This window comes from Balaenoptera borealis, assembly GCF_965194805.1.
Source record: "Balaenoptera borealis genome assembly, chromosome: 5".
Classification (NCBI taxonomy): Eukaryota; Metazoa; Chordata; class Mammalia; order Artiodactyla; family Balaenopteridae; genus Balaenoptera; species Balaenoptera borealis.
Window position 1 is genome coordinate 87602415 of NC_138862.1, and position 8871 is coordinate 87611285.

Consider the following 8871-nt stretch of genomic DNA (forward strand, 5'->3'; position numbering starts at 1 on the left):
TATTTCCAATTTTTCACCAATTTAAAAAATTGACCAACTCAATGAAACCTTGTGAATACAATGTTAAAAAGTATAACTATGAATCATAAAATTTAAATTTAGTATGAAAAGATAAGAATGGCAAATTATATTGAAGCTATGTGGAATTATGTTTATAGACAACAGGAAGAGAAAATAAAAATGTAAATATTGCTTGATAAGATAATGGGATTAGAGGTGGTCTTTTAAATTTTTCATTGTTATGCTAATACAATACCTTTATAAAACCTAAAAATCTTCAAACAACATATTTTTTAAAAATTGTGGTAAAATACACACAACAGAAAATGTATCATTTTAACCATTTTAAAGTGGACAGTTCAGTGATATTAAGTCAACAAATTTTTAAAACTTTCAGATGGCACCTGAATAAAAGATGTGCTGTCCATTGGTGATTTTAATGTATCTGGTATATAACTAAAGTCACCACAAAACTTTTTCTGGGAAATTGGCAGATCATAAACATAAAAATTTTATTTTGCTTTATATTAAACCTTATTGTTTTACTGTTTCAAAATTCAAATTTACTCACAAGAAAGAGTTTCATATTAGAGCAAATCTCTTTTCTCTTGTATCTCTTCTCACTCCCTAAGTGATCTTATCCAATCTCAGGTTTTTAAATTCAGTCAAGGACCCAACAAGAAACAGATGGCACAGTCAAATTACAGTAATTCAAGCAGGGCTCACTGAAGGGACTATTTGTAAAAGTGTAAGGAGAGCAGTACTCTCAGGCTAGTAAGGGGAGAAGCTGTTTCCACCCAAGGGCCAGAAGGGGTGAAGGGACAGAGCAGTTCCTGCATCTGGAGAGACAGCTGTGTGGAAGCCTGCCTGACGGGAGCTGTAAATGTTCACAGAGAGGCTCAGGCAGCTGAGGAGAACTGCAGGGAGGGAGTTGGAGAATAAGTCATCCCACCTTGCTCTCCTCTCTTCTGATCTGCTGCCAGAGGGCTGAATCTGCTGGAAACCAGAAGATTGGAGTCCACTGACTTAATCCCTATGGATTAGTCTATATGGAGGCAGGGAGCAGGGTGGAGAGGCATGGAGAGAGAATATGGAAGGCCTGCAGAGATATCCAGCATGCTCTCATAAGTGGAAGAGTCACACGTATAGCTCCAATGCTAACTTTTCAAGTTGAATCACAATGGCCTGCTCGAACATCTCCACCCAAATTGTCACTTGAGTGTCCCATGCCCAGGTCTGGTCCTTGCCTATCCTGTTCCTTCCCCACTCCCCCACCAGTTTTACCACCATTTGCTTGATTGCTTAGACCCAAACCTAGCTTTCATCCCTGAATCATTTACTTCTCTTACATCCAATCCATGAGCAAATATGTCAGTTCCACTTTTTTTGTTTTTTCAACAGAGACATCAATGGTTTAATGGATAGGGTTCAGCTCCACTTTTAACTAGTGTCCAGGGAATTCCCTGGCAGTCCAGTGGTTAGGACTCGGAGCTCTCACTGCCAAGGGCCCAGGTTCAATCCCTGGTCGGGGAACTAAGATCCCACATCCCACAAGACATGTGGTGCAGCCAAAAAAAAAAAACTAGTGTCCAGAATCTGGATACTTCTCATCACCTCCACAACTTCCACCCTAATCCATTCCCACATATCTCTTGCTTGTATGACTGCAATAGACTACCACCTGGTGTCCCCACCCCTGCTCTTGTTCCCACTATGGTTGATTCTACTTTGGGCCACGTTAGGTCTACACAGCAGCCAGAGTGATCTTTCTCTAGTCACTCTCTAACTCCTTAACCTGTTTAAATTTTCTCTCCAACTATGTCCACTTAAATGCTTGTCATATGTTTATTCATTTATCTGTTTATTGTCATTTTCTCCGTTAAAGTGTAGGCGTTATGAAGGCAGGGATCTTCTTGTCTACTGAGTAGTCCCCTCAGTTGAAAAGACTTTCTTGAATGAAAAAAAAAATAATACCTCTGCAAAAGACACTGTTAAGAGAATGAGAAAACAAGCCACAGACAGGAAGACAATGTTTGCAAAAGACATCTCTGATAAAAGACTGTTATCCAAAATATACAAAGAACTTTTAGAATTCAACAATAAAAAAAAAACTTGATTAAGGAATGGGCAAAACTCCTGAACAGACAGCTCACCAAAGAAGATATACAGATACTCTTCCCATTCTCCACCAAGGCTCAGGATCAGAGTGAAAAGGAGAGCCTATGTGGGAACTTTGCATCTGTAAGCTCTGCCTCAACATCTGTGTGGGGCAGAGTGGAGACTGACTGACCCGGGCAGCCTCAGGGCTGGAGCAGCTCACAGGCTGAACCTCTGTGTTCTCCAAAGCTAGATACACCATCAGGTCCTTTGGCATCAGGAGAAATGAAAAGATTGCCATCCACTGTGAGGCCAAGGCAGAAGAAATCCTGGAGAGAAGTCTAAAGGCATGAAGTATGAGTTAAGAAAAAAAGAAGTGCTCAGATACTGGAAACTTTGGCTTTGGGATCCAGGAACACATCGATCTGGGGATCAAATGTGACCCAAGCACTGGTATCTATGGTCTGGACTTCTATGTGGTGTTGGGTAGACCAGGTTTCAGCATCACAGAATTGTAGAACAGGTTGCAATGGGGCCAAACACAGAATCAGCAAATAGGAGGCCATGCGCTGGTTCCAGCAGAAGTATGATGGGATCATCCTTCCTGGCAAATAAATTCCCATTTCTATCCAAAGGCCAATAAAGTACACCTGAAACTAATTTAATGTAAAATGTCAAATATATATCAATGAAAAAAATTTAATTAAAACAGAAGCCAATAAAAAGTTTTCAGTAAAAAAGAAAGGATATGCAGATGGCAAATAAGCATAGGAAAAGATGGATGCTCAACATCATAGATCGTTAGGGAATTGGACATTAAAATGAGATATCACTACACATCCATTAGAATGGACAAAATCCAAAACACTGACAACACCAAATACTAGCAGGGATGTGGAGTAAGAGACACTATCATTCATTGCTGGTGGGAATGCAAAATGGTACAGCCAACTTCCAGAGATGGTTTGGCAGTTTCTTGTAAAATTAAACAGTCTTACCATATGATGCAGCAATTGTGCTCCTTAGTATTTACCCAAATGAGTTGAAATTTACGTCCACGCAAAACTTGTTCACAGGTGTTCATTGCAGCTTTATTCATAATTGCCAAAACTTGGACGCAACTAAGATGTCCTTCATTAGGTAAATGGGTAAATACACTGTGGCACATCTGGACAATGGAATATTCTTCAGCACTAAAAAAAAAAAAAGAGCTATAAGCCATGAAAAGATGTGGAAGAACCTTAAACGCATATCACTAAGTGAAAGAACCCCATCTGAAGTGACAATATCCTATATGATTGCAACTATATTACATTTTGGAAAAGGCTAAACTATGGAGATAATGAAAGGATCGGTGGTTGCCAGGGAAGAGCGGAGAGGGAGAGATGAATAGGTAGAACACGGAGGATTTTTAGGGCAGTGAAACCGGTCTGTATTATACTATGATGGTGGATACATGCCATTACACATTTGTCATGCAATATAAAATACCAAGAGTGAACCCTAATATAAGCTACAGCCTTTGGTGACAAGTAGGTTCAAAGATGATAACAAATTTACCACTCTTGTTCATGATGTTGATAATGGGGGAGACCATGCATGTGGGGGGGAAGGGGGGTATATGGGAACTCTCTGTACTTTCTTCTCAATTTTGCTATGAAACTAAAACTGCTCTAAAAGTAAAGTCTATTAAAAATAATATGTGTGGAGACCCTGGAGAAAAATGGACCATAAATCTAGAAAACCTGTCCCACTAAACTCTGAAAGTAATCAGAACCCTGAAAAACCCTAGCTTGGTTCTCTTATAAAAATGCAATATGTAGTATGGTGGAGGAGGCTGGAGGTGGGGAGGTACCGACTCTGCAGCTCCAAATACAAAAACCATAGGGAAAATCTCCAGTTAGTCTAGCTTGGGTTACAAGACTGCTTCATGACTTATGGGCAGTGGGCTATTAAGAAAGAGTGAACCAGATTCACTTGCCAGGGACTTCTTCAGCCGGAGGACACCAGAAGGGCCATCCCCAAGGCTTAAATCCTGATACATCCGTATATATTGTTATATAACCACTGCTGGAATCCCCCAAGTACCTCTCTGCTGCCAACTACCTTGGCCCTTTGCCATGTCCCCTGGACCTCCCCTCACCATCCAGCTACTAAAAGAGTAGCTCCACAACCCAACTCAGCTGCTATGGCTGAGCTACAATTTGATCAATTGGGCCACGCCATAATAGTTGTTCAATACTTTGACCGGGGCCAGCTTCATGAGTGTGTAACCTGTGTAGTTGGAAAGGCCCTGCATTTAGAAGGTCCCTGTATTTAGTTTATTGCTTGGCTGTCACCATCTTGAAATTCTTAATTAATTTTGAACAAGGGCCTTGCATTTTCATTTTGCACTGAGCCTCGAAAATTACACAGCCTGTTCTGATTTTGCCTTTCGTCCCTGGAGGGTGGGTATTGTGATTACACAGTTGAAGTGGAGGGAAAGCTATAACAGAGGAAAAGTAAATGCTGACCACATTAATTTATATGTCACTGAACATGTACACTTGTAATCTGAAGGATGAATGCGGTCCTTGGGACAGTTCAGGGGAGGAAGCTCTTAGAAGTAATAAGCCCTAATACAAGGTTCTTAAAAATACTTTCAGGAATTAGAAGTGTGGTTGCCTATGGAGGGTGGGTGGGGGCAGGGATTGAATGGGAAGAGGCATGTGGGAACTGTCTGTGGTGATAGTAATGTTTTATAGCTTGATAGGACTTTGTATGCATTTTTCAAACCTCAGCAAAAGTACATCTAAGATTTGTGCATTTCATTGTTTGCAAATGTTATATCAAAAGAAAACCTATAAACAAATAGTTAATGATATGCATGCTGAAGTATTTAGGGGGAACTACACTCATGTCTACAATTTCGATGCTGGAAATGCATCAAAAATTAGATGGATTAAAGTATGAATAAGGGGATGGATGGATGGATGGATGGATGGACGGATGGCTAGATAGATAGATAATAGATAGACAGACAGGTATGTGATAAGGCCAGTAGAGTTAAATGGTAATGGAAGACTCTGGGTGATGAGTATATGGGTATTCACTGTAAAATTCTTTCAACTTCCTATGTCTGAACTCTTTTATAATGAAATCTGGGGAAAAATACTTTCAGAAGAAAAGGGTAGCTTCCATTTGCTTTTAAGATTTACTAGTGACAAACACTTTAATGGACTTGGCGGTTATTGTGAGACAGAACACCTAAGCTAATAGCTGAACTGTATTTTGCTTAAATTAAAGACTCGAAGATGCTCTTTTCAGATCTCCGAGTCCTTAAAAAGTTTATGAAGAGTGTTTGTAAAAGGGAAGATTGCTTGTGCTCATCTTAAAGCCATTTAGTGCCTGTATGAGCCTGAGAATTCTAAGTCCTCGGGATGATCTATAATGCATGGAGTGTATGCTCTCAGCAGTGTTTTTCCTCTTTTCTTGACGTCAGTTGCCATTTGTAAGGGTTGCCAGGGTAATGACATCTAAAGACAGGCCTACAAGAAAGGACAGCATACTTATTTTTTCTCTTTTAGCATCAAATATATTTAAAATTCATAACACATTCAGTTTGATGAAATTCTACTTCACAGAGAACCAAATTTCAAAGTACAGAAAAGAACTCTCCCACTCCCCCCACTACCGCCCACCAACCTGCCCTTGTCTTTGCAGCTCTGCTCTTAATGACTGGAGTTGTTCGAAACATAATTTTATATATGCCACGGGTTTTTTTCTGGGAAAAAAAATGTGCGGAGGTGCTGGCTGTATTTTATAAAATAATTTTTGGTAAAGTCAACAGAAAGACCTAGTTTACCTCAAAGGCAGGCATGGGAAAAATTGGAATCAGTTTAAAAAGGGAATATTTCAGTTTCCTTGGAAAGTATGTGGCTTTTGAAAATTAATTAAGAAATAATACTTGGGGTTATCAGTCAACATGGTTAATTGATATATTTCTAATGGGATAGGTTTGTCACATCACACTAATTCTAAGTTTTATATCAGTAAAAGGGTAAGTTTTACAACTTTACACATTGACAAATATATTTTTATTTTGGCAGCAATAAATAAAGCATCGCGTGGAACTCATCACAGTTAAGCTGAATTTCTTTCTGTTTTGAAATGAAGTCAACCTAATATTAGAAAATTGCATTCTGGCATGAACCTCAATATTCTATTTCTGTTGGTGGCTCATTCATTTCAAAATAAGTAGTTACTGTTGTAAACTCTTAAGTGTGTATCTTTTGGCATTATTGAAATTCATTTATTTACCTTTCAAATGAAGTCCAAACCATTAAACAAAAGTCGTTTTCTAAGGAAATCCTTTGCAAGATACAGAAATATTTTTATGCTTGAACAAACATTTTTAAATGTTTTATATGAGATACAGGGACTTCTTGTTCTTGAGCACGCTTGCCCTCTAGGATGCCAACTGTAGAGAGTCAGAAACACATCTGTCCTCAAACACCCTTAGATTCTCTTAATAACCCATTGTGAATTTTTTTTTAAATTTTATTAATTAATTTGTTTATTTTTGGCTGTGTTGGGTCTTCGTTTCTGTGCGAGGGCTTTCTCTAGTTGCGGCAAGCGGGGGCCACTCTTCATCGCGGTGCGCGGGCCTCTCACTATCACGGCCTCTCTTGTTGCGGAGCACAGGCTCCAGACGCGCAGGCTCAGTAGTTGTGGCTCACGGGCCTAGTTGCTCCGCGGCACGTGGGATCTTCCCAGACCAGGGCTCGAACCCGTGTCCCCTGCATTGGCAGGCAGATTCTCAACCACTGCGCCACCAGGGAAGCCCCAACCCATTGTGAATTTGATGATCGAATATATTTACCTTTTTTTGAGACAATTTCTATTTTCAGCGTGAACCACTCCTTGACAAAAGATTACATAAACTTAGTACCAAGTGTGTAAGATTGTATTTAATAATATACCTCTCTTTATGCACCTTAGAATTGTAAGATTCAAGCTTCAAATCATGTGCCCTTTTGCTATGAAGTTTGATGGAAAATTCTGTGTCCACTCCTTTCCTCATTTCATGGGATGGGATCATACCACTTTCCTGAGTCACCACTAGAGGCCCAGGACTCAAAGTCTAAAATCCTGGAGGTCATTCTCTCTCCTTGGGTTATTTTGGAACTTCCCCAGCTCCATGATGCCTTCCTTGAGAGTGATCAGCATTTCACGTGAATGTGCAAATGGATTTTAGTTTGATCCTTAAAACAAATGAACGGTTTAATAGATGCTGAATGGTAACATCTTCATGGGGTGAAGAAATTGCTGGTGCAGGAAATGGGTGGGGAGGAGAAAATTACAATTCAAAATACCCACTGGGTTGTGTTGGCTTTCTCAAATTTTCTGAGCCTCTGTTTTGCTTGAATTTTAAGGGTAAGAGACATCTATTAGTGAATCCCTTATAAGCAACCTTATGACAGTTCATCAGTCATTGAGTCCCTGCTTTGGTGTCTGGCACTGCTCTGGAATGTTACAGAATTTGTGCCTTCCTGTGACTTTCCCAAGTATCAACCTTCAGAGACTATGTAAAGAAAACCAGTATGACCCTCTGATGCAGGCACAATCTGTTCTTCCCTAAGCTCCTATTCCTCACAGATTCTCAGGCTCTGGGTTCTTTTTTCTGGCTCTCCTTCTTGCAGTGTCATTCTTAGACCTCCTACCGGTCTTCACCAACACCAGCTCTGTGCTGCCTGGTTTGCTTAATTCTGGCAGACTGCACCCACTGAGACAGCCTCGCCCCACTAGCTCCGGCCTCAGGGACCCACCCTGGCTCACCTTCCTCCTCCACTCACAGACTCCCCACCAAAGGAAAGGGATTAGACATGTTAACTTTTTCCAGACAGATTTAAAATGCACAGGGGGAGTCACTGAGCAGAGCTCACAGAGCGTTCATAGTGGGAAGCAACAGAGTTGAGAGCTGTGTGACCTTGGGCAAATTACCTAACGATTCTGAATCTGTTTTCTCTTCAGTAAAATAGAGATGACAATGTTTACTTCACTGTGTTATTGGAGGGAATTAAATAAGATAATGTACAGAAAGAGCCTCATGCATAGCAGTCTTTTAAAAAGATGGTAGGAAAAAAAGTTAAAAATAAATAAAAATAAAATTAAAAGATGGTAGCCATTATTACTTTGAGATAATTTCTGAATTATTGTGTGTAATATTTGTGTGGAAGTCTGAGCCTAGGCTGAAAAACAACAACAACAGTAACAACAACAACACAACAAGTTTGGCCATAGAATTTTAAAGTGAAAATGAAGAAATGGCCCATAACTGCTGTATTTATTTAAGCTTCTAATTTTTATGCATGCTTGTTCAACTAGCATGTATTAAATGCTTTCTATTTGCCAGGTGTTATGCAGGTGATAGGTAGCTGAGTAGATGTTCCTCTCCTCTAGGGACTTGCAATCTAGCTGAGAAGACAAACATGTAAATAACCATCTAGTGACATGTGACAAATATTGAAAGGGTCATTGCTGTGAGAAGCCCTTGACTCTGCCTGGAAAGGACTGGGAAGACCAAATCCACGTTCTCAATTCCCTGTAGAAGCAGCTGGGCAAAGAGGAAAGCTTTCCCACTGTTGTGCTAGCCAGGGTTGAAAACTGGTGGCCTGAGGGCTGTATCAGGGTGGCAAATTTGTCTTGTTTGGTCCATACAGGGTCTTAAAACCAAGAATATATTACATGAGAGTCCAGAATTACGGATTTTCCTGAAAAAATTACAAGATGTGA

The 8871-nt window shown here is 40.0% G+C and overlaps 1 pseudogene across 1 annotated transcript; it reads left to right on the forward strand.

The window, feature by feature from the left end:
- The first annotated feature begins 577 nt into the window (after positions 1-577).
- Positions 578-4308, forward strand: LOC309629760 (large ribosomal subunit protein uL5 pseudogene; annotated as a pseudogene). Its single transcript has one exon. The product of its transcript is annotated as a large ribosomal subunit protein uL5 pseudogene (transcript).
- Positions 4309-8871: the final 4563 nt, after the last annotated feature.